The sequence below is a fragment of the Lithobates pipiens genome, unplaced genomic scaffold (assembly GCF_037356315.1).
Source record: "Lithobates pipiens isolate NorthernLeopardFrog02 unplaced genomic scaffold, aLitPip1_a1.2 Scaffold_30, whole genome shotgun sequence".
NCBI classification, from domain to species: Eukaryota; Metazoa; Chordata; class Amphibia; order Anura; family Ranidae; genus Lithobates; species Lithobates pipiens.
Genome location: NW_027507791.1, coordinates 176,828,513 through 176,851,759, shown reverse-complemented (window position 1 = coordinate 176,851,759; position 23,247 = coordinate 176,828,513). Strand labels below are relative to the sequence as shown.

At 52.3% G+C, this 23,247-nt stretch overlaps 51 non-coding genes and 47 pseudogenes across 51 annotated transcripts; all 98 read right to left on the bottom strand.

Annotated features, from left to right (window-relative positions):
- Window positions 1–62: 62 nt before the first annotated feature.
- LOC143944114 (5S ribosomal RNA) lies at window positions 63–181 on the bottom strand (annotated as a pseudogene).
- A 109-nt stretch (window positions 182–290) lies between these two features.
- On the bottom strand, window positions 291–409 carry LOC143953188 (5S ribosomal RNA). The gene has a single exon (XR_013268293.1). It is a non-coding gene; the product is annotated as a 5S ribosomal RNA (ribosomal RNA).
- A 109-nt stretch (window positions 410–518) lies between these two features.
- Window positions 519–637, bottom strand: LOC143945743 (5S ribosomal RNA; annotated as a pseudogene).
- A 109-nt stretch (window positions 638–746) lies between these two features.
- Window positions 747–865, bottom strand: LOC143944484 (5S ribosomal RNA; annotated as a pseudogene).
- Window positions 866–974: 109 nt separating this feature from the next.
- LOC143951926 (5S ribosomal RNA) lies at window positions 975–1,093 on the bottom strand. Its single transcript, XR_013267152.1, has one exon. It is a non-coding gene; the product is annotated as a 5S ribosomal RNA (ribosomal RNA).
- Window positions 1,094–1,202: 109 nt separating this feature from the next.
- LOC143952683 (5S ribosomal RNA) lies at window positions 1,203–1,321 on the bottom strand. Its single transcript, XR_013267836.1, has one exon. It is a non-coding gene; the product is annotated as a 5S ribosomal RNA (ribosomal RNA).
- Window positions 1,322–1,430: 109 nt separating this feature from the next.
- Window positions 1,431–1,549, bottom strand: LOC143950829 (5S ribosomal RNA). Its single transcript, XR_013266160.1, has one exon. It is a non-coding gene; the product is annotated as a 5S ribosomal RNA (ribosomal RNA).
- Window positions 1,550–1,658: 109 nt separating this feature from the next.
- LOC143947689 (5S ribosomal RNA) lies at window positions 1,659–1,777 on the bottom strand (annotated as a pseudogene).
- A 109-nt stretch (window positions 1,778–1,886) lies between these two features.
- On the bottom strand, window positions 1,887–2,005 carry LOC143947210 (5S ribosomal RNA; annotated as a pseudogene).
- A 109-nt stretch (window positions 2,006–2,114) lies between these two features.
- Window positions 2,115–2,233, bottom strand: LOC143952321 (5S ribosomal RNA). The gene has a single exon (XR_013267509.1). It is a non-coding gene; the product is annotated as a 5S ribosomal RNA (ribosomal RNA).
- A 109-nt stretch (window positions 2,234–2,342) lies between these two features.
- On the bottom strand, window positions 2,343–2,461 carry LOC143951884 (5S ribosomal RNA). Its single transcript, XR_013267114.1, has one exon. It is a non-coding gene; the product is annotated as a 5S ribosomal RNA (ribosomal RNA).
- A 109-nt stretch (window positions 2,462–2,570) lies between these two features.
- Window positions 2,571–2,690, bottom strand: LOC143945484 (5S ribosomal RNA; annotated as a pseudogene).
- Window positions 2,691–2,799: 109 nt separating this feature from the next.
- Window positions 2,800–2,918, bottom strand: LOC143952208 (5S ribosomal RNA). The gene has a single exon (XR_013267407.1). It is a non-coding gene; the product is annotated as a 5S ribosomal RNA (ribosomal RNA).
- A 109-nt stretch (window positions 2,919–3,027) lies between these two features.
- LOC143950245 (5S ribosomal RNA) lies at window positions 3,028–3,146 on the bottom strand. The gene has a single exon (XR_013265665.1). It is a non-coding gene; the product is annotated as a 5S ribosomal RNA (ribosomal RNA).
- A 109-nt stretch (window positions 3,147–3,255) lies between these two features.
- Window positions 3,256–3,374, bottom strand: LOC143954740 (5S ribosomal RNA). Its single transcript, XR_013269700.1, has one exon. It is a non-coding gene; the product is annotated as a 5S ribosomal RNA (ribosomal RNA).
- Window positions 3,375–3,690: 316 nt separating this feature from the next.
- Window positions 3,691–3,809, bottom strand: LOC143946190 (5S ribosomal RNA). The gene has a single exon (XR_013265188.1). It is a non-coding gene; the product is annotated as a 5S ribosomal RNA (ribosomal RNA).
- Window positions 3,810–3,918: 109 nt separating this feature from the next.
- LOC143950398 (5S ribosomal RNA) lies at window positions 3,919–4,037 on the bottom strand. Its single transcript, XR_013265804.1, has one exon. It is a non-coding gene; the product is annotated as a 5S ribosomal RNA (ribosomal RNA).
- Window positions 4,038–4,146: 109 nt separating this feature from the next.
- LOC143943864 (5S ribosomal RNA) lies at window positions 4,147–4,265 on the bottom strand (annotated as a pseudogene).
- Window positions 4,266–4,374: 109 nt separating this feature from the next.
- LOC143948208 (5S ribosomal RNA) lies at window positions 4,375–4,483 on the bottom strand (annotated as a pseudogene).
- A 109-nt stretch (window positions 4,484–4,592) lies between these two features.
- LOC143950717 (5S ribosomal RNA) lies at window positions 4,593–4,711 on the bottom strand. Its single transcript, XR_013266058.1, has one exon. It is a non-coding gene; the product is annotated as a 5S ribosomal RNA (ribosomal RNA).
- A 109-nt stretch (window positions 4,712–4,820) lies between these two features.
- On the bottom strand, window positions 4,821–4,939 carry LOC143943785 (5S ribosomal RNA; annotated as a pseudogene).
- Window positions 4,940–5,048: 109 nt separating this feature from the next.
- LOC143953977 (5S ribosomal RNA) lies at window positions 5,049–5,167 on the bottom strand. The gene has a single exon (XR_013269010.1). It is a non-coding gene; the product is annotated as a 5S ribosomal RNA (ribosomal RNA).
- Window positions 5,168–5,276: 109 nt separating this feature from the next.
- Window positions 5,277–5,395, bottom strand: LOC143950186 (5S ribosomal RNA). The gene has a single exon (XR_013265612.1). It is a non-coding gene; the product is annotated as a 5S ribosomal RNA (ribosomal RNA).
- A 109-nt stretch (window positions 5,396–5,504) lies between these two features.
- On the bottom strand, window positions 5,505–5,623 carry LOC143954249 (5S ribosomal RNA). The gene has a single exon (XR_013269258.1). It is a non-coding gene; the product is annotated as a 5S ribosomal RNA (ribosomal RNA).
- Window positions 5,624–5,732: 109 nt separating this feature from the next.
- LOC143951010 (5S ribosomal RNA) lies at window positions 5,733–5,851 on the bottom strand. The gene has a single exon (XR_013266322.1). It is a non-coding gene; the product is annotated as a 5S ribosomal RNA (ribosomal RNA).
- A 109-nt stretch (window positions 5,852–5,960) lies between these two features.
- On the bottom strand, window positions 5,961–6,079 carry LOC143950935 (5S ribosomal RNA). Its single transcript, XR_013266254.1, has one exon. It is a non-coding gene; the product is annotated as a 5S ribosomal RNA (ribosomal RNA).
- Window positions 6,080–6,188: 109 nt separating this feature from the next.
- Window positions 6,189–6,307, bottom strand: LOC143951242 (5S ribosomal RNA). The gene has a single exon (XR_013266532.1). It is a non-coding gene; the product is annotated as a 5S ribosomal RNA (ribosomal RNA).
- A 109-nt stretch (window positions 6,308–6,416) lies between these two features.
- LOC143951929 (5S ribosomal RNA) lies at window positions 6,417–6,535 on the bottom strand. Its single transcript, XR_013267155.1, has one exon. It is a non-coding gene; the product is annotated as a 5S ribosomal RNA (ribosomal RNA).
- Window positions 6,536–6,644: 109 nt separating this feature from the next.
- LOC143951480 (5S ribosomal RNA) lies at window positions 6,645–6,763 on the bottom strand. Its single transcript, XR_013266749.1, has one exon. It is a non-coding gene; the product is annotated as a 5S ribosomal RNA (ribosomal RNA).
- Window positions 6,764–6,872: 109 nt separating this feature from the next.
- LOC143950730 (5S ribosomal RNA) lies at window positions 6,873–6,991 on the bottom strand. The gene has a single exon (XR_013266070.1). It is a non-coding gene; the product is annotated as a 5S ribosomal RNA (ribosomal RNA).
- Window positions 6,992–7,100: 109 nt separating this feature from the next.
- Window positions 7,101–7,219, bottom strand: LOC143950248 (5S ribosomal RNA). The gene has a single exon (XR_013265668.1). It is a non-coding gene; the product is annotated as a 5S ribosomal RNA (ribosomal RNA).
- Window positions 7,220–7,328: 109 nt separating this feature from the next.
- On the bottom strand, window positions 7,329–7,447 carry LOC143951917 (5S ribosomal RNA). Its single transcript, XR_013267144.1, has one exon. It is a non-coding gene; the product is annotated as a 5S ribosomal RNA (ribosomal RNA).
- Window positions 7,448–7,556: 109 nt separating this feature from the next.
- On the bottom strand, window positions 7,557–7,675 carry LOC143950247 (5S ribosomal RNA). Its single transcript, XR_013265667.1, has one exon. It is a non-coding gene; the product is annotated as a 5S ribosomal RNA (ribosomal RNA).
- Window positions 7,676–7,784: 109 nt separating this feature from the next.
- Window positions 7,785–7,903, bottom strand: LOC143950405 (5S ribosomal RNA). Its single transcript, XR_013265810.1, has one exon. It is a non-coding gene; the product is annotated as a 5S ribosomal RNA (ribosomal RNA).
- A 109-nt stretch (window positions 7,904–8,012) lies between these two features.
- Window positions 8,013–8,131, bottom strand: LOC143951872 (5S ribosomal RNA). The gene has a single exon (XR_013267103.1). It is a non-coding gene; the product is annotated as a 5S ribosomal RNA (ribosomal RNA).
- A 109-nt stretch (window positions 8,132–8,240) lies between these two features.
- On the bottom strand, window positions 8,241–8,359 carry LOC143950404 (5S ribosomal RNA). The gene has a single exon (XR_013265809.1). It is a non-coding gene; the product is annotated as a 5S ribosomal RNA (ribosomal RNA).
- A 109-nt stretch (window positions 8,360–8,468) lies between these two features.
- LOC143951276 (5S ribosomal RNA) lies at window positions 8,469–8,587 on the bottom strand. The gene has a single exon (XR_013266563.1). It is a non-coding gene; the product is annotated as a 5S ribosomal RNA (ribosomal RNA).
- Window positions 8,588–8,696: 109 nt separating this feature from the next.
- On the bottom strand, window positions 8,697–8,815 carry LOC143954609 (5S ribosomal RNA). Its single transcript, XR_013269584.1, has one exon. It is a non-coding gene; the product is annotated as a 5S ribosomal RNA (ribosomal RNA).
- A 109-nt stretch (window positions 8,816–8,924) lies between these two features.
- Window positions 8,925–9,043, bottom strand: LOC143948136 (5S ribosomal RNA; annotated as a pseudogene).
- Window positions 9,044–9,152: 109 nt separating this feature from the next.
- On the bottom strand, window positions 9,153–9,271 carry LOC143953136 (5S ribosomal RNA). Its single transcript, XR_013268246.1, has one exon. It is a non-coding gene; the product is annotated as a 5S ribosomal RNA (ribosomal RNA).
- A 109-nt stretch (window positions 9,272–9,380) lies between these two features.
- On the bottom strand, window positions 9,381–9,499 carry LOC143948974 (5S ribosomal RNA; annotated as a pseudogene).
- Window positions 9,500–9,608: 109 nt separating this feature from the next.
- On the bottom strand, window positions 9,609–9,717 carry LOC143946289 (5S ribosomal RNA; annotated as a pseudogene).
- Window positions 9,718–9,826: 109 nt separating this feature from the next.
- LOC143946527 (5S ribosomal RNA) lies at window positions 9,827–9,945 on the bottom strand (annotated as a pseudogene).
- Window positions 9,946–10,054: 109 nt separating this feature from the next.
- LOC143944366 (5S ribosomal RNA) lies at window positions 10,055–10,173 on the bottom strand (annotated as a pseudogene).
- A 109-nt stretch (window positions 10,174–10,282) lies between these two features.
- LOC143954449 (5S ribosomal RNA) lies at window positions 10,283–10,401 on the bottom strand. Its single transcript, XR_013269440.1, has one exon. It is a non-coding gene; the product is annotated as a 5S ribosomal RNA (ribosomal RNA).
- Window positions 10,402–10,510: 109 nt separating this feature from the next.
- LOC143947628 (5S ribosomal RNA) lies at window positions 10,511–10,629 on the bottom strand (annotated as a pseudogene).
- Window positions 10,630–10,774: 145 nt separating this feature from the next.
- Window positions 10,775–10,883, bottom strand: LOC143947861 (5S ribosomal RNA; annotated as a pseudogene).
- A 109-nt stretch (window positions 10,884–10,992) lies between these two features.
- LOC143953843 (5S ribosomal RNA) lies at window positions 10,993–11,111 on the bottom strand. The gene has a single exon (XR_013268888.1). It is a non-coding gene; the product is annotated as a 5S ribosomal RNA (ribosomal RNA).
- A 109-nt stretch (window positions 11,112–11,220) lies between these two features.
- Window positions 11,221–11,340, bottom strand: LOC143954826 (5S ribosomal RNA; annotated as a pseudogene).
- A 109-nt stretch (window positions 11,341–11,449) lies between these two features.
- Window positions 11,450–11,568, bottom strand: LOC143944574 (5S ribosomal RNA; annotated as a pseudogene).
- A 109-nt stretch (window positions 11,569–11,677) lies between these two features.
- On the bottom strand, window positions 11,678–11,796 carry LOC143947799 (5S ribosomal RNA; annotated as a pseudogene).
- A 109-nt stretch (window positions 11,797–11,905) lies between these two features.
- Window positions 11,906–12,024, bottom strand: LOC143950992 (5S ribosomal RNA). Its single transcript, XR_013266306.1, has one exon. It is a non-coding gene; the product is annotated as a 5S ribosomal RNA (ribosomal RNA).
- Window positions 12,025–12,133: 109 nt separating this feature from the next.
- LOC143943416 (5S ribosomal RNA) lies at window positions 12,134–12,252 on the bottom strand (annotated as a pseudogene).
- A 109-nt stretch (window positions 12,253–12,361) lies between these two features.
- Window positions 12,362–12,481, bottom strand: LOC143945982 (5S ribosomal RNA; annotated as a pseudogene).
- Window positions 12,482–12,590: 109 nt separating this feature from the next.
- On the bottom strand, window positions 12,591–12,709 carry LOC143952178 (5S ribosomal RNA). Its single transcript, XR_013267380.1, has one exon. It is a non-coding gene; the product is annotated as a 5S ribosomal RNA (ribosomal RNA).
- A 109-nt stretch (window positions 12,710–12,818) lies between these two features.
- LOC143950702 (5S ribosomal RNA) lies at window positions 12,819–12,937 on the bottom strand. Its single transcript, XR_013266045.1, has one exon. It is a non-coding gene; the product is annotated as a 5S ribosomal RNA (ribosomal RNA).
- Window positions 12,938–13,046: 109 nt separating this feature from the next.
- Window positions 13,047–13,165, bottom strand: LOC143953224 (5S ribosomal RNA). Its single transcript, XR_013268326.1, has one exon. It is a non-coding gene; the product is annotated as a 5S ribosomal RNA (ribosomal RNA).
- Window positions 13,166–13,274: 109 nt separating this feature from the next.
- Window positions 13,275–13,393, bottom strand: LOC143945507 (5S ribosomal RNA; annotated as a pseudogene).
- A 109-nt stretch (window positions 13,394–13,502) lies between these two features.
- On the bottom strand, window positions 13,503–13,621 carry LOC143950120 (5S ribosomal RNA). Its single transcript, XR_013265552.1, has one exon. It is a non-coding gene; the product is annotated as a 5S ribosomal RNA (ribosomal RNA).
- Window positions 13,622–13,948: 327 nt separating this feature from the next.
- Window positions 13,949–14,067, bottom strand: LOC143953214 (5S ribosomal RNA). Its single transcript, XR_013268317.1, has one exon. It is a non-coding gene; the product is annotated as a 5S ribosomal RNA (ribosomal RNA).
- A 109-nt stretch (window positions 14,068–14,176) lies between these two features.
- LOC143954732 (5S ribosomal RNA) lies at window positions 14,177–14,295 on the bottom strand. The gene has a single exon (XR_013269693.1). It is a non-coding gene; the product is annotated as a 5S ribosomal RNA (ribosomal RNA).
- Window positions 14,296–14,404: 109 nt separating this feature from the next.
- On the bottom strand, window positions 14,405–14,523 carry LOC143945670 (5S ribosomal RNA; annotated as a pseudogene).
- A 109-nt stretch (window positions 14,524–14,632) lies between these two features.
- LOC143949081 (5S ribosomal RNA) lies at window positions 14,633–14,751 on the bottom strand (annotated as a pseudogene).
- Window positions 14,752–14,860: 109 nt separating this feature from the next.
- On the bottom strand, window positions 14,861–14,979 carry LOC143950126 (5S ribosomal RNA). The gene has a single exon (XR_013265557.1). It is a non-coding gene; the product is annotated as a 5S ribosomal RNA (ribosomal RNA).
- A 109-nt stretch (window positions 14,980–15,088) lies between these two features.
- On the bottom strand, window positions 15,089–15,207 carry LOC143955028 (5S ribosomal RNA; annotated as a pseudogene).
- A 327-nt stretch (window positions 15,208–15,534) lies between these two features.
- Window positions 15,535–15,653, bottom strand: LOC143947306 (5S ribosomal RNA; annotated as a pseudogene).
- A 109-nt stretch (window positions 15,654–15,762) lies between these two features.
- Window positions 15,763–15,881, bottom strand: LOC143946945 (5S ribosomal RNA; annotated as a pseudogene).
- Window positions 15,882–15,990: 109 nt separating this feature from the next.
- On the bottom strand, window positions 15,991–16,109 carry LOC143948121 (5S ribosomal RNA; annotated as a pseudogene).
- Window positions 16,110–16,218: 109 nt separating this feature from the next.
- On the bottom strand, window positions 16,219–16,337 carry LOC143945877 (5S ribosomal RNA; annotated as a pseudogene).
- A 109-nt stretch (window positions 16,338–16,446) lies between these two features.
- Window positions 16,447–16,555, bottom strand: LOC143948326 (5S ribosomal RNA; annotated as a pseudogene).
- Window positions 16,556–16,664: 109 nt separating this feature from the next.
- LOC143950314 (5S ribosomal RNA) lies at window positions 16,665–16,783 on the bottom strand. Its single transcript, XR_013265727.1, has one exon. It is a non-coding gene; the product is annotated as a 5S ribosomal RNA (ribosomal RNA).
- A 109-nt stretch (window positions 16,784–16,892) lies between these two features.
- LOC143953079 (5S ribosomal RNA) lies at window positions 16,893–17,011 on the bottom strand. The gene has a single exon (XR_013268194.1). It is a non-coding gene; the product is annotated as a 5S ribosomal RNA (ribosomal RNA).
- Window positions 17,012–17,120: 109 nt separating this feature from the next.
- Window positions 17,121–17,239, bottom strand: LOC143950834 (5S ribosomal RNA). The gene has a single exon (XR_013266164.1). It is a non-coding gene; the product is annotated as a 5S ribosomal RNA (ribosomal RNA).
- Window positions 17,240–17,348: 109 nt separating this feature from the next.
- LOC143944540 (5S ribosomal RNA) lies at window positions 17,349–17,468 on the bottom strand (annotated as a pseudogene).
- Window positions 17,469–17,577: 109 nt separating this feature from the next.
- LOC143946049 (5S ribosomal RNA) lies at window positions 17,578–17,696 on the bottom strand (annotated as a pseudogene).
- Window positions 17,697–17,805: 109 nt separating this feature from the next.
- Window positions 17,806–17,924, bottom strand: LOC143943611 (5S ribosomal RNA; annotated as a pseudogene).
- A 109-nt stretch (window positions 17,925–18,033) lies between these two features.
- LOC143951338 (5S ribosomal RNA) lies at window positions 18,034–18,152 on the bottom strand. Its single transcript, XR_013266620.1, has one exon. It is a non-coding gene; the product is annotated as a 5S ribosomal RNA (ribosomal RNA).
- Window positions 18,153–18,261: 109 nt separating this feature from the next.
- On the bottom strand, window positions 18,262–18,381 carry LOC143944539 (5S ribosomal RNA; annotated as a pseudogene).
- A 109-nt stretch (window positions 18,382–18,490) lies between these two features.
- On the bottom strand, window positions 18,491–18,609 carry LOC143946048 (5S ribosomal RNA; annotated as a pseudogene).
- Window positions 18,610–18,718: 109 nt separating this feature from the next.
- LOC143953641 (5S ribosomal RNA) lies at window positions 18,719–18,837 on the bottom strand. Its single transcript, XR_013268704.1, has one exon. It is a non-coding gene; the product is annotated as a 5S ribosomal RNA (ribosomal RNA).
- A 109-nt stretch (window positions 18,838–18,946) lies between these two features.
- LOC143945676 (5S ribosomal RNA) lies at window positions 18,947–19,065 on the bottom strand (annotated as a pseudogene).
- Window positions 19,066–19,174: 109 nt separating this feature from the next.
- LOC143948649 (5S ribosomal RNA) lies at window positions 19,175–19,293 on the bottom strand (annotated as a pseudogene).
- Window positions 19,294–19,402: 109 nt separating this feature from the next.
- On the bottom strand, window positions 19,403–19,521 carry LOC143944803 (5S ribosomal RNA). The gene has a single exon (XR_013265060.1). It is a non-coding gene; the product is annotated as a 5S ribosomal RNA (ribosomal RNA).
- A 109-nt stretch (window positions 19,522–19,630) lies between these two features.
- LOC143952250 (5S ribosomal RNA) lies at window positions 19,631–19,749 on the bottom strand. Its single transcript, XR_013267445.1, has one exon. It is a non-coding gene; the product is annotated as a 5S ribosomal RNA (ribosomal RNA).
- Window positions 19,750–19,858: 109 nt separating this feature from the next.
- Window positions 19,859–19,977, bottom strand: LOC143944224 (5S ribosomal RNA; annotated as a pseudogene).
- Window positions 19,978–20,086: 109 nt separating this feature from the next.
- On the bottom strand, window positions 20,087–20,205 carry LOC143951461 (5S ribosomal RNA). The gene has a single exon (XR_013266731.1). It is a non-coding gene; the product is annotated as a 5S ribosomal RNA (ribosomal RNA).
- A 109-nt stretch (window positions 20,206–20,314) lies between these two features.
- LOC143944538 (5S ribosomal RNA) lies at window positions 20,315–20,434 on the bottom strand (annotated as a pseudogene).
- Window positions 20,435–20,543: 109 nt separating this feature from the next.
- Window positions 20,544–20,662, bottom strand: LOC143947497 (5S ribosomal RNA; annotated as a pseudogene).
- A 109-nt stretch (window positions 20,663–20,771) lies between these two features.
- LOC143953640 (5S ribosomal RNA) lies at window positions 20,772–20,890 on the bottom strand. The gene has a single exon (XR_013268703.1). It is a non-coding gene; the product is annotated as a 5S ribosomal RNA (ribosomal RNA).
- A 109-nt stretch (window positions 20,891–20,999) lies between these two features.
- Window positions 21,000–21,118, bottom strand: LOC143948014 (5S ribosomal RNA; annotated as a pseudogene).
- A 109-nt stretch (window positions 21,119–21,227) lies between these two features.
- LOC143950125 (5S ribosomal RNA) lies at window positions 21,228–21,346 on the bottom strand. The gene has a single exon (XR_013265556.1). It is a non-coding gene; the product is annotated as a 5S ribosomal RNA (ribosomal RNA).
- Window positions 21,347–21,455: 109 nt separating this feature from the next.
- LOC143950643 (5S ribosomal RNA) lies at window positions 21,456–21,574 on the bottom strand. Its single transcript, XR_013265991.1, has one exon. It is a non-coding gene; the product is annotated as a 5S ribosomal RNA (ribosomal RNA).
- A 327-nt stretch (window positions 21,575–21,901) lies between these two features.
- Window positions 21,902–22,020, bottom strand: LOC143944761 (5S ribosomal RNA; annotated as a pseudogene).
- Window positions 22,021–22,129: 109 nt separating this feature from the next.
- LOC143948338 (5S ribosomal RNA) lies at window positions 22,130–22,248 on the bottom strand (annotated as a pseudogene).
- A 109-nt stretch (window positions 22,249–22,357) lies between these two features.
- On the bottom strand, window positions 22,358–22,476 carry LOC143946338 (5S ribosomal RNA; annotated as a pseudogene).
- Window positions 22,477–22,585: 109 nt separating this feature from the next.
- LOC143945804 (5S ribosomal RNA) lies at window positions 22,586–22,704 on the bottom strand (annotated as a pseudogene).
- Window positions 22,705–22,813: 109 nt separating this feature from the next.
- LOC143949959 (5S ribosomal RNA) lies at window positions 22,814–22,923 on the bottom strand (annotated as a pseudogene).
- A 109-nt stretch (window positions 22,924–23,032) lies between these two features.
- Window positions 23,033–23,151, bottom strand: LOC143946606 (5S ribosomal RNA; annotated as a pseudogene).
- Window positions 23,152–23,247: the final 96 nt, after the last annotated feature.

Genomic DNA, 23,247 nt, shown 5'->3' with positions numbered 1-23,247 from the left:
ACCTCGGGCAATAGAGAGGAAAAATACAGCAGGTCGCCAAACCCAACAACATAATGGAAAAAAGCCTACGGCACCTGGTATTCCCAGGCGGTCTCCCATCCAGGTACTAACAAGGCCCGATCCTGCTTAGCATCCGAGATCAGACGAGATCGAGCGCATTCAGGGTGATGTGGCCATAGGCGATCTTGCACCCTACTTACAACTCTCTTGACAAAAGCCAAGGTGGTCACCTCGGGCAATAGAGAGGAAAAATACAGCAGGTCGCCAAAGCCAACAACATAATGGAAAAAAGCCTACAGCACCTGGTATTCCCAGGCGGTCTCCCATTCGGGTACTAACCAGGCCCGACCCTGCTTAGCATCCGAGATCAGACGAGATCGAGCACATTCAGGGTGATGTGGCCATAGGCGATCTTGCACCCTACTTACAACTCTCTTGACAAAAGCCAAGGTGGTCACCTCGGGCAATAGAGAGGAAAAATACAGCAGGTCGCCAAACCCAACAACATAATGGAAAAAAGCCTACGGCACCTGGTATTCCCAGGCGGTCTCCCATCCAGGTACTAACCAGGCCCGACGCTGCTTAGCATCCGAGATCAGACGAGATCGAGCCCATTCAGGGTGATGTGGCTGTAGGCAATCTTGCACCCTACTTACAACTCTCTTGACAAAAGCCAAGGTGGTCACCTCGGGCAATCGAGAGGAAAAATACAGCAGGTCACCAAAGCCAACAACATAATGGAAAAAAGCCTACGGCACCTGGTATTCCCGGGCGGTCTCCCATCCGGGTACTAACCAGGCCTGACCCTGCTTAGCATCCGAGATCAGACGAGATCCAGCGCATTCAGGGTGATGTGGCCGTAGGCGATCTTACACCCTACTTACAACTCTCTTGACAAAAGCCAAGGTGGTCACCTCGGGCAATCGAGAGGAAAAATACAGCAGGTCGCCAAAGCCAACAACATAATGGAAAAAAGCCTACGGCACCTGGTATTCCCAGGCGGTCTCCCATCCAGGTACTAACCAGGCCCGACCCTGCTTTGCATCCGAGATCAGACGAGATCGAGTGCATTCAGGGTGATGTGGCTGTAGGCGATCTTGCACCCTACTTACAACTCTCTTGACAAAAGCCAAGGTGGTCACCTCGGGCAATCGAGAGGAAAAATACAGCAGGTCGCCAAAGCCAACAACATAATGGAAAAAAGCCTACGGCACCTGGTATTCCCAGGCGGTCTCCCATCCAGGTACTAACCAGGCCCGATCCTGCTTGGCATCCGAGATCAGAAGAGATCGAGTGCATTCAGGGTGATGTGGCCGTAGGCGATCTTGCACCCTACTTACAACTCTCTTGACAAAAGCCAAGGTGGTCACCTCGGGCAATCGAGAGGAAAAATACAGCAGGTCGCCAAAGCCAACAACATAATGGAAAAAAGCCTACGGCACCTGGTATTCCCAGGCGGTCTCCCATCCGGGTACTAACCAGGCCCGACCCTGCTTAGCATCCGAGATCAGACGAGATCAAGCGCATTCAGGGTGATGTGGCCGTAGGCGACCTTGCACCCTACTTACAACTCTCTTGACAAAAGCCAAGGTGGTCACCTCGGGCAATAGAGAAGAAAAATACAGCAGGCCGCCAAAGCCAACAACATAATGGAAAAAAGCCTACGGCACCTGGTATTCCCAGGCGGTCTCCAATCCAGGTACTAACCAGGCCCGACGCTGCTTAGCATCCGAGATCAGACGAGATCAAGCACATTCAGGGTGATGTGGCCATAGGTGATCTGGCACCCTACTTACAACTCTCTTGACAAAAGCCAAGGTGGTCACCTTGGGCAAACAAGAGGAAAAATACAGCAGGTCACCAAAGCCAACAACATAATGGAAAAAAGCCTACGACACCTGGTATTCCCAGGCGGTCTCCCATCCAGGTACTAACCAGGCCCGAACTTGCTTAGCATCCGAGATCAGACGAGATCGAGCGCATTCAGGGTGAGGTGGCTGTAGGCGATCTTGCACCCTACTTACAACTCTCTTGACAAAAGCCAAGGTGGTCACCTCGGGCAATCGAGAGGAAAAATACAGCAGGTCGCCAAAGCCAACAACATAATGGAAAAAAGCCTACGGCACCTGGTATTCCCAGGCGGTCTCCCATCCAGGTACTAACCAGGCCCGACCCTGCTTGGCATCCGAGATCAGACGAGATCGAGCGCATTCAGGGTGATGTGGCCGTATGCGATCTTGCACCCTACTTACAACTCTCTTGACAAAAGCCAAGGTGGTCACCTCGGGCAATCGAGAGGAAAAATACAGCAGGTCGCCAAAGCCAACAACATAATGGAAAAAAGCCTACGGCACCTGGTATTCCCAGGCGGTCTCCCATCCAGGTACTAACCAGGCCCGACCCTGCTTGGCATCCGAGATCAGATGAGATCGAGCGCATTCAGTGTGATGTGGCCGTAGGCAATCTTGCACCCTACTTACAACTCTCTTGACAAAAGCCAAGGTGGTCACCTCGGGCAATCGAGAGGAAAAATACAGCAGGTCGCCAAAGCCAACAACATAATGGAAAAAAGCCTACGGCACCTGGTATTCCCAGGCGGTCTCCATATCCAGGTACTAACCAGGCCCGACCCTGCTTAGCATGCGAGATCAGATGAGATCGAGCGCATTCAGGGTGATGTGGCCGTAGGCGATCTTGCACCCTACTTACAACTCTCTTGACAAAAGCCAAGGTGGTCACTTCGGGCAATCGAGAGGAAAAATACAGCAGGTCGCCAAAGCCAACAACATAATGGAAAAAAGCCTACGGCACCTGGTATTCCCAGGCGGTCTCCCATCCAGGTACTAACCAGGCCCGACCCTGCTTAGCATCCGAGATCAGACGAGATCAAGCGCATTCAGGGTGATGTGGCCGAAGGCGATCTTGCACCCTACTTACAACTCTCTTGACAAAAGCCAAGGTGGTCACCTCGGGCAATGGAGAGGAAAAATACAGCAGGTCGCCAAAGCCAACAACATAATGGAAAAAGGCCTACGGCACCTGGTATTCCCAGGCGGTCTCCCATCCAGGTACTAACCAGGCCCGACCCTGCTTAGCATCCGAGATCAGACGAGATCGAGTGCATTCAGGGTGATGTGGCCGTAGGCGATCTTGCACCCTACTTACAACTCTCTTGACAAAAGCCAAGGTGGTCACCTCGGGCAATCGAGAGGAAAAATACAGCAGGTCGCCAAAACCAACAACATAATGGAAAAAAGCCTACGACACCTGGTATTCCCAGGCGGTCTCCCATCCAGGTACTAACCAGGCCCGACCCTGCTTAGCATCCGAGATCAGACGAGATGGAGCGCATTCAGGGTGATGTGGCCGTAGGCAATCTTGCACCCTACTTACAACTCTCTTGACAAAAGCCAAGGTGGTCACCTCGGGCAATCGAGAGGAAAAATACAGCAGGTCGCCAAAGCCAACAACATAATGGAAAAAAGCCTACGGCACCTGGAATTCCCAGGCGGTCTCCCATCCAGGCCCGACCCTGCTTAGCTTCCGAGATCGAGCGCATTCAGGGTGATGTGGCCGTAGGCGATCTTGTATCCTACTTACAACTCTCTTGAAAAAAGCCAAGGTGGTCACCTCGGGCAATCGAGAGGAAAAATACAGCAGGTCGCCAAAGCCAACAACATAATGGAAAAAAGCCTACGGCACCTGGTATTCCCAGGCGGTCTCCCATCCAGGTACTAACCAGGCCCGACCCTGCTTAGCATCCGAGATCAGACGAGATCGAGCGCATTCAGGGTGATGTGGCCATAGGCGATTTTGCACCCTACTTACAACTCTCTTGACAAAAGCCAAGGTGGTCACCTCGGGCAATCGAGAGGAAAAATACAGCAGGTCGCCAAAGCCAACAACATAATGGAAAAAAGCCTACGGCACCTGGTATTCCCAGGCGGTCCCCCATCCAGGTACTAACCAGGCCCGACCCTGCTTAGCATCCGAGTTCAGACGAGATCGAGCGCATTCAGGGTGATGTGGCCGTAGGCAATCGTGCACCCTACTTACAACTCTCTTGACAAAAGCCAAGGTGGTCACCTCAGGCAATCGAGAGGAAAAATACAGCAGGTCACCAAAGCCAACAACATAATGGAAAAAAGCATACAGCACCTGGTATTCCCAGGCGGTCTTCCATGCAGGTACTAACCAGGCTCGACCCTGCTTAGCATCCGAGATCAGACGAGATCGAGCGCATTCAGGGTAATGTGGCCGTAGGCGATCTTGCACCCTACTTACAACTCTCTTGACAAAAGCCAAGGTGGTCACCTCGGGCAATCGAGAGGAAAAATACAGCAGGTCGCCAAAGCCAACAACATAATGGAAAAAAGCCTACGGCACCTGGTATTCCCAGGCGGTCTCCAATCCAGGTACTAACCAGGCCCGACCCTGCTTAGCATCCGAGATCGAGCGCATTCAGGGTGATGTGGCCGTAGGCGATCTTGCATCCTACTTACAACTCTCTTGAAAAAAGCCAAGGTGGTCACCTCGGGCAATCGAGAGGAAAAATACAGCAGGTCGCCAAAGCCAACAACATAATGGAAAAAAGCCTACGGCACCTGGTATTCCCAGGCGGTCCCCCATCCAGGTACTAACTAGGCCCGACCCTGCTTAGCATCCGAGTTCAGACGAGATCGAGCGCATCCAGGGTGATGTGGCCGTAGGCAATCTTGCACCCTACTTACAACTCTCTTGACAAAAGCCAAGGTGGTCACCTCAGGCAATCGAGAGGAAAAATACAGCAGGTCACCAAAGCCAACAACATAATGGAAAAAAGCATACAGCACCTGGTATTCCCAGGCGGTCTTCCATGCAGGTACTAACCAGGCTCGACCCTGCTTAGCATCCGAGATCAGACGAGATCAAGCGCATTCAGGGTGATGTGGCCGTAGGCGATCTTGCACCCTACTTACAACTCTCTTGACAAAAGCCAAGGTGGTCACCTCGGGCAATCGAGAGGAAAAATACAGCAGGTCGCCAAAGCCAAAAACATAATGGAAAAAAGCCTACGGCACCTGGTATTCCCAGGCGGTCTCCCGTCCAGGTACTAACCAGGCCCGACCCTGCTTAGAATCCGAGATCAGACGAGATCGAGCGCATTCAGGGTGATGTGGCCGTAGGCAATCTTACACCTTACTTACAACTCTCTTGACAAAAGCCAAGGTGGTCACCTCGGGCAATCGAGAGGAAAAATACAGCAGGTCGCCAAAGCCAACAACATAATGGAAAAAAGCCTACGGCACCTGGTATTCCCAGGTGGTCTCCCATCCAGGTACTAACCAGGCCCGACCCTGCTTAGCATCCGAGATCAGACGAGATCGAGTGCATTCAGGGTGATGTGGCTGTAGGCGATCTTGCACCCTACTTACAACTCTCTTGACAAAAGCCAAGGTGGTCACCTCGGGCAATCGAGAGGAAAAATACAGCAGGTCGCCAAAGCCAACAACATAATGGAAAAAAGCCTACGGCACCTGGCATTCCCAGGTGGTCTCCCACCCAGGTACTAACCAGGCCCGACCCTGCTTAGCGTCCGAGATAAGACGAGATCGAGCGCATTCAGGGTGATGTGGCCGTAGGCAATCTTACTCCTTACTTACAACTCTCTTGACAAAAGCCAAGGTGGTCACCTCGGGCAATCGAGAGGAAAAATACAGCAGGTCGCCAAAGCCAACAACATAATGGAAAAAAGCCTACGGCACCTGGTATTCCCAGGTGGTCTCCCATCCAGGTACTAACCAGGCCCGACCCTGCTTAGCATCCGAGATCAGACGAGATCGAGCGCATTCAGGGTGATGTGGCCGTAGGCGATCTTGCATCCTACTTACAACTCTCTTGACAAAAGCCAAGGTGGTCACCTCGGGCAATCGAGAGGAAAAATACAGCAGGTCGCCAAAGCCAACAACATAATGGAAAAAAGCCTACGGCACCTGGTATTCCCAGGCGGTCTCCCATCCAGGTACTAACCAGGCCCGACCCTGCTTAGCATCCGAGATCAGACGAGATCGAGCGCATTTAGGGTGATGTGGCCGTAGGCGATCTTGCAACCTACTTACAACTCTCTTGACAAAAGCCAAGGTGGTCACCTCAGGCAATCGAGAGGAAAAATACAGCAGGTCGCCAAAGCCAACAACATAATAGAAAAAAGCCTACAGCACCTGGTATTCCCAGGCGGTCTCCCATCCAGGTACTAACCAGGCCCGACCCTGCTTAGCATCCAAGATCAGACGAGATCGAGCGCATTCAGGGTGATGTGGCCGTAGGCGATCTTGCACCCTACTTACAACTCTCTTAACAAAAGCCAAGGTGGTCACCTCGGGCAATCGAGAGGAAAAATACAGCAGGTCGCCAAAGCCAACAACATAATGGAAAAAAGCCTACGGCACCTGGTATTCCCAGGCGGTCTCCCATCCAGGTACTAACCAGGCCCGACCCTGCTTAGCATCCGAGATCAGACGAGATCGAGCGCATTCAGGGTGATGTGGCCGTAGGCGAGCTTGCACCCTACTTACAACTCTCTTGACAAAAGCCAAGGTGGTCACCTCGGGCAATCGAGAGGAAAAATACAGCAGGTCGCCAAAGCCAACAACATAATGGAAAAAAGCCTACGGCACCTGGTATTCCCAGGCGGTCTCCCATCCAGGTACTAACCAGGCCCGACCCTGCTTAGCATCCGAGATCAGACGAGATCGAGCGCATTCAGGGTGATGTGGCTGTAGGCGATCTTGCACCCTACTTACAACTCTCTTGACAAAAGCCAAGGTGGTCACCTCGGGCAATCGAGAGGAAAAATACAGCAGGTCGCCAAAGCCAACAACATAATGGAAAAAAGCCGACGGCACCTGGTATTCCCAGGCGGTCTCCCATCCAGGTACTAACCAGGCCCGACCCTGCTTAGCATCCGAGATCAGACGAGATCGAGCGCATTCAGGGTGATGTGGCCGTAGGCGAGCTTGCACCCTACTTACAACTCTCTTGACAAAAGCCAAGGTGGTCACCTCGGGCAATCGAGAGGAAAAATACAGCAGGTCGCCAAAGGCAACAACATAATGGAAAAAAGCCTACGGCACCTGGTATTCCCAGGCGGTCTCCCATCCAGGTACTAACCAGGCCCGACCCTGCTTAGCATCCGAGATCAGACGAGATCAAGCGCATTCAGGGTGATGTGGCCGTAGGCGATCTTGCACCCTACTTACAACTCTCTTGACAAAAGCCAAGGTGGTCACCTCGGGCAATCGAGAGGAAAAATACAGCAGGTCGCCAAAGGCAACAACATAATGGAAAAAAGCCTACGGCACCTGGTATTCCCAGGCGGTCTCCCATCCAGGTACTAACCAGGCCCGACCCTGCTTAGCATCCGAGATCAGACGAGATCGAGCGCATTCAGGGTGATGTGGCCGTAGGCGAGCTTGCACCCTACTTACAACTCTCTTGACAAAAGCCAAGGTGGTCACCTCGGGCAATCGAGAGGAAAAATACAGCAGGTCGCCAAAGGCAACAACATAATGGAAAAAAGCCTACGGCACCTGGTATTCCCAGGCGGTCTCCCATCCAGGTACTAACCAGGCCCGACCCTGCTTAGCATCCGAGATCAGACGAGATCAAGCGCATTCAGGGTGATGTGGCCGTAGGCGATCTTGCACCCTACTTACAACTCTCTTGACAAAAGCCAAGGTGGTCACCTCGGGCAATCGAGAGGAAAAATACAGCAGGTCGCCAGAGCCAACAACATAATGGAAAAAAGCCTACGGCACCTGGTATTCCCAGGCGGTCTCCCATCCAGGTACTAACCAGGCCCGACCCTGCTTAGCATCCGAGATCAGACGAGATCGAGCGCATTCAGGGTGATGTGGCCGTAGGTGATCTTGCACCCTACTTACAACTCTCTTGACAAAAGCCAAGGTGGTCACCTCGGGCAATCGAAAGGAAAAATACAGCAGTTCGCCAAAGCCAACAACATAATGGAAATAAGCCTACGGCACCTGGTATTCCCAGGCGGTCTCCCATCCAGGTACTAACCAGGCCCGACCCTGCTTAGCATGCGAGATCAGACGAGATCAAGCGCATTCAGGGTGATGTGGCCGTAGGCGATCTTGCACCCTACTTACAACTCTCTTGACAAAAGCCAAGGTGGTCACCTCGGGCAATCGAGAGGAAAAATACAGCAGGTCGCCAAAGCCAACAACATAATGGAAAAAAGCCTACGGCACCTGGTATTCCCAGGCGGTCTCCCATCCAGGTACTAACCAGGCCCGACCCTGCTTAGCATCCGAGATCAGACGAGATCGAGCGCATTCAGGGTGATGTGGCCGTAGGTGATCTTGCACCCTACTTACAACTCTCTTGACAAAAGCCAAGGTGGTCACCTCGGGCAATCGAAAGGAAAAATACAGCAGTTCGCCAAAGCCAACAACATAATGGAAAAAAGCCTACGGCACCTGGTATTCCCAGGCGGTCTCCCATCCAGGTACTAACCAGGCCCGACCCTGCTTAGCATGCGAGATCAGACGAGATCGAGCGCATTCAAGGTGATGTGGCCGTAGGCGATCTTGCACCCTACTTACAACTCTCTTGACAAAAGCCAAGGTGGTCACCTCGGGCAATCGAGAGGAAAAATACACCAGGTCGCCAAAGCCAACAACATAATGGAAAACAGCCTGCGGCACCAGGTATTCCCAGGTGGTCTCCCATCCAGGTACTAACCAGGCCCGACCCTGCTTAGCATCCGAGATCAGACAAGATCGAGCGCATTCAGGGTGATGTGGCCATAGGCGATCTTGCACCCTACTTACAACTCTCTTGACAAAAGCCAAGGAGGTCACCTCGGGCAATCGAGAGGAAAAATACAGCAGGTCGCCAAAGCCAACAACATAATGGAAAAAAGCCTACGGCACCTGGTATTCCCAGGCGGTCTCTCATCCAGGTACTAACCAGGCCAGATCCTGCTTAGCATGCGAGATCAGGTGAGATCGAGCGCATTCAGAGTGATGTGGCCGTAGGCAATCTTGCCCCCTACTTACAACTCTCTTGACAAAAACCAAGGTGGTCACCTCGGGAAATCGAGAGGAAAAATACAGCAGGTCGCCAAAGCCAACAACATAATGGAAAAAAGCCTACGGCACCTGGAATTCCCAGGCGGTCTCCCATCCAGGTACTAACCAGGCCCGACCCTGCTTAGCATCCGAGATCAGACGAGATCAAGCGCATTCAGGGTGATGTGGCCGTACGCAACCTTGCACCCTACTTACAACTCTCTTGACAAAAGCCAAGGTGGTCACCTCGAGCAATCGAGAGGAAAAATACAGCAGGTCTCCAAAGCCAACAACATAATGGAAAAAAGCCGACGGCACCTGGTATTCCCAGGCGGTCTCACATCCAGGTACTAACCAGGCCAGATCCTGCTTAGCATGCGAGATCAGGTGAGATCGAGCGCATTCAGAGTGATGTGGCCGTAGGCAATCTTGCCCCCTACTTACAACTCTCTTGACAAAAGCCAAGGTGGTCACCTCGGGCAAACGAGAGGAAAAATACAGCAGGTCGCCAAAGCCAACAACATAATGGAAAAAAGCCTACGGCACCTGGTATTCCCAGGCGGTCTCCCATCCAGGTACTAACCAGGCCCGACCCTGCTTAGCATCCGAGATCGAGCGCATTCAGGGTGATGTGGCCGTAGGCGATCTTGCACCCTACTTACAACTCTTTTGACAAAAGCCAAGGTGGTCACCTCGGGCAATCGAGAGGAAAAATACAGCAGATCGCCAAAGCCAACAACATAATGGAAAAAAGCCTACGGCATCTGGTATTCCAAGGCGGTCTCCCATCCAGGTACTAACCAGGCCCGACCCTGCTTAGCATCCAAGATCAGACGAGATCGAGCGCTTTCAGGGTGATGTGGCTATAGGCGATCTTGCACACTACTTACAACTCTCTTGACAAAAGCCAAGGTGGTCACCTCGGGCAATCGAGAGGAAAAATACAGCAGGTCGCCAAAGCCAGCAACATAATGGAAAAAAGCCTACGGCACCTGGTATTCCCAGGCGGTCTCCCTTCCAGGTACTAACCAAGCCCGACCCTGCTTAGCATCCGAGATCAGACGAGATCGAGCGCATTCAGGGTGATGTGTCCGCAGGCGATCTTGCACCCTACTTACAACTCTCTTGAAAAAAGCCAAGGTGGTCACCTCGGGCAATCGAGAGGAAAAATACAGCAGGTCGCCAAAGCCAACAACATAATGGAAAAAAGCCTACGGCACCTGGTATTCCCAGGCGGTCTCCCATCCAGGTACTAACCAGGCCAGACCCTGCTTAGCATCCGAGATCAAACGAGATCAAGCGCATTCAGGGTGATGTGGCCGTAGGCGATCTTGCACCTTACTTACAACTCTCTTGACAAAAGCCAAGGTGGTCACCTCGGGCAATCAAGAGGAAAAATGCAACAGGTCGCCAAAGCCAACAACATAATGGAAAAAAGCCTACGGCACCTGGTATTCCCAGGTGGTCTCCCATCCAGGTACTAACCAGCCCCGACCCTGCTTAGCATCCGAGATCAGACGAGATCGAGCGCATTAAGGGTGATGTGGCCACACCCAATTTTACACCCAATTTTACACCCAATTTTACACCCAATTTTGCACCCTACTTACAACTCTCTTGACAAAAGCCAAGGTGGTCACCTCGGGCAATCGATAGGAAAAATACAGCAGGTCGCCAAAGCCAACAACATAATGGAAAAAAGCCTACGGCACCTGGTATTCCCAGGCGGTCTCCCATCCAGGTACTAACCAGGCCCGACGCTGCTTAGCATCCGAGATCGAGCGCATTCAGGGTGATGTGGCCGTAGGCGATCTTGCACCCTACTTACAACTCTCTTGACAAAAGCCAAGGTGGTCACCTCGGGCAATCGAGAGGAAAAATGCAACAGGTCGTCAAAGCCAACAACATAATGGAAAAAAGCCTACGGCACCTGGTATTCCCAGGTGGTCTCCCATCCAGGTACTAACCAGGCCCGACCCTGCTTAGCATCCGAGATCAGACAAGATCGAGCGCATTCAGGGTGATGTGGCCATAGGTTATCTTGAACCCTACTTACAGCTCTCTTGACAAAAGCCAAGGTGGTCACCTCGGGCAATCGAGAGGAAAAATACAGCAGGTCGCCAAAGCCAACAACATAATGGAAAAAAGCCTACGGCACCTGGTATTCCCAGGCGGTCTCCCATCCAGGTACTTAACCAGGCCCGACCCTGCTTAGCACCCGAGATCAGACGAGATCAAGCGCATTCAGGGTGATGTGGCCGTAGGCAATCTTGCAACCTACTTACAACTCTCTTGACAAAAGCCAAGGTGGTCACCTCGGGCAATCAAGAGGAAAAATACAGCAGGTCGCCAAAGCCAACAACATAATGGAAAAAAGCCTACGGCACCTGGTATTCCCAGGCGGTCTCCCATCCAGGTACTAACCAGGCCCGACACTGCTTAGCATCCGAGATCAGACGAGATCCAGTGCATTCAGGGTGATGTGGCTGTAGGCGTTCTTGCATCCTACTTACTACTATCTTGACAAAAGCCAAGGTGGTCACCTCGGGCAATCGAGAGGAAAAATACAGCAGGTCGCCAAAGCCAACAACATAATGGAAAAAAGCTTACTGCACCTGGAATTCCCAGGCGGTCTCCCATCCAGGTACTAACCAGGCCCGACCCTGCTTAGCATCCGAGATCAGACGAGATGGAGCGCATTCAGGTTGATGTGGCCGTAGGCGATCTTGCACCCTACTTACAACTCACTTGACAAAAGCCAAGGTGGTCACCTCGGGCAATCGAGAGGAAAAATACAGCAGGTCGCCAAAGCCAACAACATAATGGAAAAAAGCCTATGGCACCTGGTATTCCCAGGCGGTCTCCCATCCAGGTACTAACCAGGCCCGACCCTGCTTAGCATCCGAGATCAGACGAGATCGAGCGCATTCAGGGTGATGTGGCCGTAGGCAATCTTACACCCTACTTACAACTCTCTTGGCAAAAGCGAAGGTGGTCACCTCGGGCAATCAAGAAGAAAAATACAGCAGGTCGCCAAAGCCAACAACATAATGGAAAAAAGCCTACGGCACCTGGTATTCCCAGGCGGTCTCCCATGCAGGTACTAACCAGACCCGACCCTGCTTAGCATACGAGATCAGATGAGATCGAGCGCATTCAGGGTGATGTGGCCACAGGCAATCTTGCACCCTACTTACAACTCTCTTGACAAAAGCCAAGGTGGTCACCTCGGGCAATCGAGAGGAAAAATACAGCAGGTCGCCAAAGCCAACAACATAATGGAAAAAAGCCTACGGCACCTGGTATTCCCAGGCGGTCTCCATATCCAGGTACTAACCAGGCCCGACCCTGCTTAGCATGCGAGATCAGACGAGATCGTGCGCATTCAGGGTGATGTGGCCGTAGGCGATCTTGCACCCTACTTACAACTCTCTTGACAAAAGCCAAGGTGGTCACCTCGCGCAATCGAGAGGAAAAATACAGCAGGTCGCCAAAGCCAACAACATAATGGAAAAAAGCCTACGGCACCTGGTATTCCCAGATGGTCTCCCATCCAGGTACTAACCAGGCCCGACCCTGCTTAGCATCAGAGATCAGACGAGATCGAGCGCATTCAGGGTGATGTGGCCGTAGGCGATCTTGCACCCTACTTACAACTCTCTTGACAAAAGCCAAGGTGGTCACCTCGGGCAAACGAGAGGAAAAATACAGCAGGTCGCCAAAGCCAACAACATAATGGAAAAAAGCCTACGGCACCTGGTATTCCCAGGCGGTCTCCCATCCAGGTACGAACCAGGCCCGACCCTGCTTAGCATCCGAGATCAGACGAGATCGAGCGCATTCAGGGTGATGTGGCCGTAGGCGATCTTGCACCCTACTTACAACTCTCTTGACAAAAGCCAAGGTGGTCACCTCGGGCAATCAAGAGGAAAAATACAGCAGGTCGCCAAAGCCAACAACATAATGGAAAAAAGCCTACGGCACCTGGTATTCCCAGGCGGTCTCCCATCCAGGTACTAAGCAGGCCCGACCCTGCTTAGCATCCGAGATCAGACGAGATCGAGCGCATTCAGGGTGAGGTGGCCGTAGGCGATCTTGCACCCTACTTACAACTCTCTTGACAAAAGCCAAGGTGGTCACCTCGGGCAATCGAGAGGAAAAATACAGCAGGTCGCCAAAGCCAACAACATAATGAAAAAAAGCCTACGGCACCTGGTAATCCCAGGCTGTCTCCCATCCAGGTACTAACCAGGCCCGACCCTGCTTAGCATCCGAGATCAGACGAGATCGAGCGCATTCAGAGTGATGTGGCCGTAGGCGATCTTGCACCCAACTTACAACTCTCTTGACAAAAGCCAAGGTGGTCACCTCGGGCAATCGAGAGGAAAAATACAGCAGGTCACCAAAGCCAACAACATAATGGAAAAAAGCCTACGGCACCTGGTATTCCCAGGCGGTCTCCCATCCAGGTACTAACCAGGCCCGACCCTGCTTAGCATTCGAGGTCAGACGAGATCGAGCGCATTCAGGGTGATGTGGCCGCAGGCGATCTTGCACCCTACTTACAACTCTCTTGACAAAAGCCAAGGTGGTCACCTCGGGCAATCGAGAGGAAAAATACAGCAGGTCGCTAAAGCAAACAACATAATGGAAAAAAGCCTACGGCACCAGGTAGTCTCCCATCCAGGTACTAACCAGGCCCGACCCTGCTTAGCATCCGAGATCAGACAAGATCGAGCGCATTCAGGGTGATGTGGCCATAGGCGATCTTGCACCCTACTTACAACTCTCTTGACAAAAGCCAAGGTGGTCACCTCGGGCAATTGAGAGGAAAAATACAGGGGGTCGCCAAAGCCAAAAACATAATGGAAAAAAGCCTACGGCACCTGGTATTCCCAGGCTGTCTCCTATCCAGGTACTAACCAGGCCCGACCCTGCTTAGCATCCGAGATCAGACGAGATCGAGCGTATTCAGGGTGATGTGGCCGTAGGCGATCTTGCTTCCTACTTACAACTCTCTTGACAAAATCCAAGGTGGTCACCTCGGGCAATCGAGAGGAAAAATACAGCAGGTCGCCGAAGCCAACAACATAATGGAAAAAAGCCTACGGCACCTGGTATTCCCAGGCGGTCTCCCATCCAGGTACTAACCAGGCCCGACCCTGCTTAGCATCCGAGATCAGATGAGATCGAGCGCATTCAGGGTGATGTGGCCGTAGGCAATCTTGCACCCTACTTACAACTCTCTTGACAAAAGCCAAGGTGGTCACCTCGGGCAATCGAGAGGAAAAATACAGCAGGTCGCCAAAGCCAACAACATAATGGAAAAAAGCCTACGGCACCTGGTATTACCAAGCGGTCTCCCATCCAGGTACTAACCAGGCCCGACCCTGCTTAGCATTCGAGATGAGATGAGATCGAGCGCATTCAGGGTGATGTGGCCGCAGGCGATCTTGCACCCTACTTACAACTCTCTTGACAAAAGCCAAGGTGGTCACCTCGGGCAATCGAGAGGAAAAATACAGCAGGTCGCCAAAGCCAACAACATAATGGAAAAAAAACCACGGCACCTGGCATTCCCAGGCGGTCTCCCATCCAGGTACTAACCAGGCCCGGCCCTGCTTAGCATCCGAGATAAGAAGAGATTGTGCGCATTCATGGTGATATGGCCGTAGGCGATCTTGCACCCTACTTACAACTCTCTTGACAAAAGCCAAGGTGGTCACCTCGGGCAATCGAGAGGAAAAATACAGCAGGTCGCCAAAGCCAAAAACATAATGGAAAAAAGCCTACAGCACCTGGTATTCCCAGGCGGTCTTCCATCCAGGTACTAACCAGGCCCGACCCTGCTTAGCATCCGAGATCAGACGAGATCGAGTGCATTCAGGGTGATGTGGCTGTAGGCGATCTTGCACCCTACTTACAACTCTCTTGACAAAAGCCAAGGTGGTCACCTCGGGCAATCGAGAGGAAAAATACAGCAGGTCACCAAAGCCAACAACATAATGGAAAAAAGCCTACGGCACCTGGTATTCCCAGGCGGTCTCCGATCCAGGTACTAACCAGGCCCGACCCTGCTTAGCATCCGAGGTCAGACGAGATCGAGCGCATTCAGGGTGATGTGGCCGCAGGCGATCTTGCACCCTACTTACAACTCTCTTGACAAAAGCCAAGGTGGTCACCTCGGGCAATCGAGAGGAAAAATACAGCAGGTCGCCAAAGCAAACAACATAATGGAAAAAAGCCTACGGCACCAGGTAGTCTCCCATCCAGGTACCATCCAGGCCCGACCCTGCTTAGCATCCGAGATCAGACGAGATCGAGCGCATTCAGGGTGATGTGGCCATAGGCGATCTTGCACCCTACTTACAACTCTCTTGACAAAAGCCAAGGTGGTCACCTCGGGCAATTGAGAGGAAAAATACAGGGGGTCGCCAAAGCCAAAAACATAATGGAAAAAAGCCTACGGCACCTGGTATTCCCAGGCTGTCTCCTATCCAGGTACTAACCAGTCCCGACCCTGCTTAGCATCCGAGATCAGACGAGATCAAGCGCATTCAGGGTGATGTGGCCCTAGGCGATCTTGCACCCTACTTACAACTCTCTTGACAAAAGCCAAGGTGGTCACCTTGGGCAATCGAGAAGAAAAATACAGCAGGTCGCCAAAGCCAACAACATAATGGAAAAAAGCCTATGGCACCTGGTATTCCCAGGCGGTCTGCCATCCAGGTACTAACCAGGCCCGACCCTGCTTAGCATCCGAGATCAGACAAGATCGAGCGCATTCAGGATGATGTGGTCGTAGGCGATCTTGCCCCCTACTTACAACTCTCTTGACAAAAGCCAAGGTGGTCACCTCGGGCAATCGAGAGGAAAAATACAGCAGGTCGCCAAAGCCAACAACATAATGGAAAAAAGCCTATGGCACCTGGTATTCTCAGGCGGTCTGCAATCCAGGTACTAACCAGGCCCGACCCTGCTTAGCATCCGAGATCAGACGAGATCGAGCACATTCAGGGTGACGTGGCCGTAGGCGATCTTGCACCCTACTTACAACTCTCTTGACAAAAGCCAAGGTGGTCACCTCGGGCAATCGAGAGGAAAAATACAGCAGGTCGCCAAAGCCAACAACATAATGGAAAAAAGCCTACGGCACCTGGTATTCCCAGGCGGTCTCCCATCCAGGTACTAACCAGGCCCGACCCTGCTTAGCATCCGAGATCAGATGAGATAACGTGCATTCAGGGTGATGTGGCTGTAGGTGATCTTGCACCCTACTTACAACTCTCTTGACAAAAGCCAAGGTGGTCACCTCGGGCAATCGAGAGGAAAAATACAGCAGGTCGCCAAAGCCAACAACATAATGGAAAAAAGCCTACTGCACCTGGTATTCCCAGGAGGTCTCCCATCCAGGTACTAACCAGGCCCGACCCTGCTTAGCATCCGAGATCAAGCGCATTCAGGGTGATGTGGCCGTAGGCAATCTTGCACCCTACTTACAACTCTCTTGACAAAAGCCAAGGTGGTCACCTCGGGCAATAGAGACGAAAAATACAGCAGGTCGCCAAAGCCAACAACATAATGGAAAAAAGCCTACGGCACCTGGTATTCCCAGGCGGTCTCCCATCCAGGTACTAACCAGGCCCGACCCTGCTTAACATCCGAGATCAGACGAGATCGAGTGCATTCAGGGTGATGTGGCAGTAGGCGATCTTGCACCCTACTTACAACTCTCTTGACAAAAGCCAAGGTGGTCACCTCGGGCAATCGAGAGGAAAAATACAGCAGGTCGCCAAAGCCAACAACATAATGGAAAAAAGCCTACGGCACCTGGTATTCCCAGGCGGTCTCCCATCCAGGTACTAACCAGGCCCGAACCTGCTTAGCATCCGAGATCAGACGAGATCGAGCGCACTCAGGGTGATGTGGCCGTAGGCGATCTTGCACCCTACTTACAACTCTCTTGACAAAAGCCGAGGTGGTCACCTCGGGCAATCGAGTGGAAAAATACAGCAGGTCGCCAAAGCCAACAACATAATGGAAAAAAGCCTACGGCACCTGGTATTCCAAGGCGGTCTCCCATCCAGGTACTAACCAGGCCCAACCCTGCTTACCATTCGAGATCAGACGAGATCGAGCGCATTCAGGGTGATGTGGCCGTAGGCGATCTTGCACCCTACTTACAACTCTCTTGACAAAAGCCAAGGTGGTCACCTCGGGCAATCGAGAGGAAAAATACAGCAGGTCGCCAAAGCCAACAACATAATGGAAAAAAGCCTACGGCACCTGGTATTCCCAGGCAGTCTCCCATCCAGGTACTAACCAGGCCCGACCCTGCTTAGCATCCGAGAATCAGACGAGATCAAGCGCATTCAGGGTGATGTGGCCGTAGGCGATCTTGCACCCTACTTACAACTCTCTTGACAAAAGCCAAGGTGGTCACCTTGGGCAATCGAAAGGAAAAATACAGCAGGTCGCCAAAGCCAACAACATAATGGAAAAAAGCCTATGGCACCTGGTATTCCCAGGCGGTCTGCCATCCAGGTACTAACCAGGCCCGACCCTGCTTAGCATCCGAGATCAGACAAGATCGAGCGCATTCAGGGTGATGTGGTCGTAGGCGATCTTGCACCCTACTTACAACTCTCTTGACAAAAGCGAAGGTGGTCACCTCGGGCAATCGAGAGGAAAAATACAGCAGGTCGCCAAAGCCAACAACATAATGGAAAAAAGCCTATGGCACCTGGTATTCCCAGGCGGTCTGCCATCCAGGTACTAACCAGGCCCGACCCTGCTTAGCATCCGAGATCAGACGAGATCAAGCGCATTCAGGGTGATGTGGCCGTAGGCGATCTTGCACCCTACTTACAACTCTCTTGACAAAAGCCAAGGTGGTCACCTCGGGCAATCGAGACGAAAAATACAGCAGGTCGCCAAAGCCAACAACATAATGGAAAAAAGCCTACGGCACCTGGTATTCCAAGGCGGTCTCCCATCCAGGTACTAACCAGGCCCAACCCTGCTTACCATCCGAGATCAGACGAGATCGAGCGCATTCAGGGTGATGTGGCCGTAGGCGATCTTGCACCCTACTTACAACTCTCTTGACAAAAGCCAAGGTGGTCACCTCGGGCAATCGAGAGGAAAAATACAGCAGGTCGCCAAAGCCAACAACATAATGGAAAAAAGCCTACGGCACCTGGTATTCCCAGGCAGTCTCCCATCCAGGTACTAACCAGGCCCGACCCTGCTTAGCATCCGAGAATCAGACGAGATCAAGCGCATTCAGGGTGATGTGGCCGTAGGCGATCTTGCACCCTACTTACAACTCTCTTGACAAAAGCCAAGGTGGTCACCTTGGGCAATCGAAAGGAAAAATACAGCAGGTCGCCAAAGCCAACAACATAATGGAAAAAAGCCTATGGCACCTGGTATTCCCAGGCGGTCTGCCATCCAGGTACTAACCAGGCCCGACCCTGCTTAGCATCCGAGATCAGACAAGATCGAGCGCATTCAGGGTGATGTGGTCGTAGGCGATCTTGCACCCTACTTACAACTCTCTTGACAAAAGCGAAGGTGGTCACCTCGGGCAATCGAGAGGAAAAATACAGCAGGTCGCCAAAGCCAACAACATAATGGAAAAAAGCCTATGGCACCTGGTATTCCCAGGCGGTCTGCCATCCAGGTACTAACCAGGCCCGACCCTGCTTAGCATCCGAGATCAGACGAGATCGAGCGCATTCAGGGTGATGTGGCCGTAGGCGATCTTGCACCCTACTTACAACTCTCTTGACAAAAGCCAAGGTGGTCACCTCGGGCAATCGAGACGAAAAATACAGCAGGTCGCCAAAGCCAACAACATTATGGAAAAAAGCCTACGGCACCTGGAATTCCCAGGCGGTCTCCCATCCAGGTAATAACCAGGCCTGACCCTGCTTAGCATCTGAGATCAGACGAGATCGAGCGCTTTCAGGGTGATGTGGCCGTAGACGATCTTGCATCCTACTTACAACTCTCTTGACAAAAGCCAAGGTGGTCACCTCGGGCAATCGAGAGGAAAAATACAGCAGGTCGCCAAAGCCAACAACATAGTGGAAAAAAGCCTACGGCACCTGGTATTCCCAGGCGGTCTCCCATCCAGGTACTAACCAGGCCCGACTCTGCTTAGCATCTGAGATAAGACGAGAGCGAGCGCAATCAGGGTGATGTGGCCATAGGCGATCTTGCACCCTACTTACAACTCTCTTGACAAAAGCCAAGGTGGTCACCTCGGGCAATTGAGAGGAAAAATACAGCAGGTCGCCAAAGCCAACAACATAATGGAAAAAAGCCTACGGCACCTGGTATTCCCAGGCGGTCTCCCATCCGGGTACTAACCAGGCCCGACCCTGCTTAGCATCCGAGATCAGACGAGATCGAGCGCATTCAGGGTGATGTGGCCGTAGGCGATCTTGCACCCTACTTACAACTCTCTTGACAAAAGCCAAGGTGGTCACCTCGGGCAATCTAGAGGAAAAATACAGCAGGTCGCCAAAGCCAACAACATAATGGAAAAACGCCTACGGCACCTGGTATTCCCAGGCGGTCTCCCATCCAGGTACTAACCAGGCCCGACCCTGCTTAACATCCGAGATCAGACGAGATCGAGTGCATTCAGGGTGATGTGGCAGTAGACGATCTTGCACCCTACTTACAACTCTCTTGACAAAAGCCAAGGTGGTCACCTCGGGCAATCGAGAGGAAAAATACAGCAGGTCGCCAAAGCCAACAACATAATGGAAAAAAGCCTACGGCACCTGGTATTCCCAGGCGGTCTCCCATCCAGGTACTAACCAGGCCTGAACCTGCTTAGCATCCGAGATCAGACGAGATCGAGCGCACTCAGGGTGATGTGGCCGTAGGCGATCTTGCACCCTACTTACAACTCTCTTGACAAAAGCCGAGGTGGTCACCTCGGGCAATCGAGTGGAAAAATACAGCAGGTCGCCAAAGCCAACAACATAATGGAAAAAAGCCTACGGCACCTGGTATTCCAAGGCGGTCTCCCATCCAGGTACTAACCAGGCCCAACCCTGCTTACCATCCGAGATCAGACGAGATCGAGAGCATTCAGGGTGATGTGGCCGTAGGCGATCTTGCACCCTACTTACAACTCTCTTGACAAAAGCCAAGGTGGTCACCTCGGGCAATCGAGAGGAAAAATACAGCAGGTCGCCAAAGCCAACAACATAATGGAAAAAAGCCTACGGCACCTGGTATTCCCAGGCAGTCTCCCATCCAGGTACTAACCAGGCCCGACCCTGCTTAGCATCCGAGAATCAGACGAGATCAAGCGCATTCAGGGTGATGTGGCCGTAGGCAATCTTGCACCCTACTTACAACTCTCTTGACAAAAGCCAAGGTGGTCACCTTGGGCAATCGAAAGGAAAAATACAGCAGGTCGCCAAAGCCAACAACATAATGGAAAAAAGCCTATGGCACCTGGTATTCCCAGGCGGTCTGCCATCCAGGTACTAACCAGGCCCGACCCTGCTTAGCATCCGAGATCAGACAAGATCGAGCGCATTCCGGGTGATGTGGTCGTAGGCGATCTTGCACCCTTCTTACAACTCTCTTGACAAAAGCGAAGGTGGTCACCTCGGGCAATCGAGAGGAAAAATACAGCAGGTCGCCAAAGCCAACAACATAATGGAAAAAAGCCTATGGCACCTGGTATTCCCAGGCGGTCTGCCATCCAGGTACTAACCAGGCCCGACCCTGCTTAGCATCCGAGATCAGACGAGATCGAGCGCATTCAGGGTGATGTGGCCGTAGGCGATCTTGCACCCTACTTACAACTCTCTTGACAAAAGCCAAGGTGGTCACCTCGGGCAATCGAGAGGAAAAATACAGCAGGTCGCCAAAGCCAACAACATAATGGAAAAAAAACCACGGCACCTGGCATTCCCAGGCGGTCTCCCATCCAGGTACTAACCAGGCCCGGCCCTGCTTAGCATCCGAGATAAGAAGAGATCGTGCGCATTCATGGTGATATGGCCGTAGGCGATCTTGCACCCTACTTACAACTCTCTTGACAAAAGCCAAGGTGGTCACCTCGGGCAATCGAGAGGAAAAATACAGCAGGTCGCCAAAGCCAAAAACATAATGGAAAAAAGCCTACAGCACCTGGTATTCCCAGGCGGTCTTCCATCCAGGTACTAACCAGGCCCGACCCTGCTTAGCATCCGAGATCAGACGAGATCGAGTGCATTCAGGGTGATGTGGCTGTAGGCGATCTTGCACCCTACTTACAACTCTCTTGACAAAAGCCAAGGTGGTCACCTCGGGCAATCGAGAGGAAAAATACAGCAGGTCACCAAAGCCAACAACATAATGGAAAAAAGCCTACGGCACCTGGTATTCCCAGGCGGTCTCCCATCCAGGTACTAACCAGGCCCGACCCTGCTTAGCATCCGAGGTCAGACGAGATCGAGCGCATTCAGGGTGATGTGGCCGCAGGCGATCTTGCACCCTACTTACAACTCTCTTGACAAAAGCCAAGGTGGTCACCTCGGGCAATCGAGAGGAAAAATACAGCAGGTCGCCAAAGCAAACAACATAATGGAAAAAAGCCTACGGCACCAGGTAGTCTCCCATCCAGGTACCATCCAGGCCCGACCCTGCTTAGCATCCGAGATCAGACGAGATTGAGCGCATTCAGGGTGATGTGGCCATAGGCGATCTTGCACCCTACTTACAACTCTCTTGACAAAAGCCAAGGTGGTCACCTCGGGCAATTGAGAGGAAAAATACAGGGGGTCGCCAAAGCCAAAAACATAATGGAAAAAAGCCTACGGCACCTGGTATTCCCAGGCTGTCTCCTATCCAGGTACTAACCAGGCCCGACCCTGCTTAGCATCCGAGATCAGACGAGATCAAGCGCATTCAGGGTGATGTGGCCCTAGGCGATCTTGCACCCTACTTACAACTCTCTTGACAAAAGCCAAGGTGGTCACCTTGGGCAATCGAGAAGAAAAATACAGCAGGTCGCCAAAGCCAACAACATAATGGAAAAAAGCCTATGGCACCTGGTATTCCCAGGCGGTCTGCCATCCAGGTACTAACCAGGCCCGACCCTGCTTAGCATCCGAGATCAGACAAGATCGAGCGCATTCAGGATGATGTGGTCGGAGGCGATCTTGCCCCCTACTTACAACTCTCTTGACAAAAGCCAAGGTGGTCACCTCGGGCAATCGAGAGGAAAAATACAGCAGGTCGCCAAAGCCAACAACATAATGGAAAAAAGCCTATGGCACCTGGTATTCCCAGGCGGTCTGCAATCCAGGTACTAACCAGGCCCGACCCTGCTTAGCATCCGAGATCAGACGAGATCGAGCACATTCAGGGTGATGTGGCCGTAGGCGATCTTGCACCCTACTTACAACTCTCTTGACAAAAGCCAAGGTGGTCACCTCGGGCAATCGAGAGGAAAAATACAGCAGGTCGCCAAAGCCAACAACATAATGGAAAAAAGCCTACGGCACCTGGTATTCCCAGGCGGTCTCCCATCCAGGTACTAACCAGGCCCGACCCTGCTTAGCATCCGAGATCAGACGAGATAAAGTGCATTCAGGGTGATGTGGCTGTAGGTGATCTTGCCCCCTACTTACAACTCTCTTGACAAAAGCCAAGGTGGTCACCTCGGGCAATCGAGAGGAAAAATACAGCAGGTCGCCAAAGCCAACAACATAATGGAAAAAAGCCTACTGCACCTGGTATTCCCAGGAGGTCTCCCATCCAGGATACTAACCAGGCCCGACCCTGCTTAGCATCCGAGATCAAGCGCATTCAGGGTGATGTGGCCGTAGGCAATCTTGCACCCTACTTACAACTCTCTTGACAAAAGCCAAGGTGGTCACCTCGGGCAATAGAGACGAAAAATACAGCAGGTCGCCAAAGCCAACAACATAATGGAAAAAAGCCTACGGCACCTGGTATTCCCAGGCGGTCTCCCATCCAGGTACTAACCAGGCCTGAACCTGCTTAGCATCCGAGATCAGACGAGATCGAGCGCACTCAGGGTGATGTGGCAGTAGGCGATCTTGCACCCTACTTACAACTCTCTTGACAAAAGCCGAGGTGGTCACCTCGGGCAATCGAGTGGAAAAATACAGCAGGTCGCCAAAGCCAACAA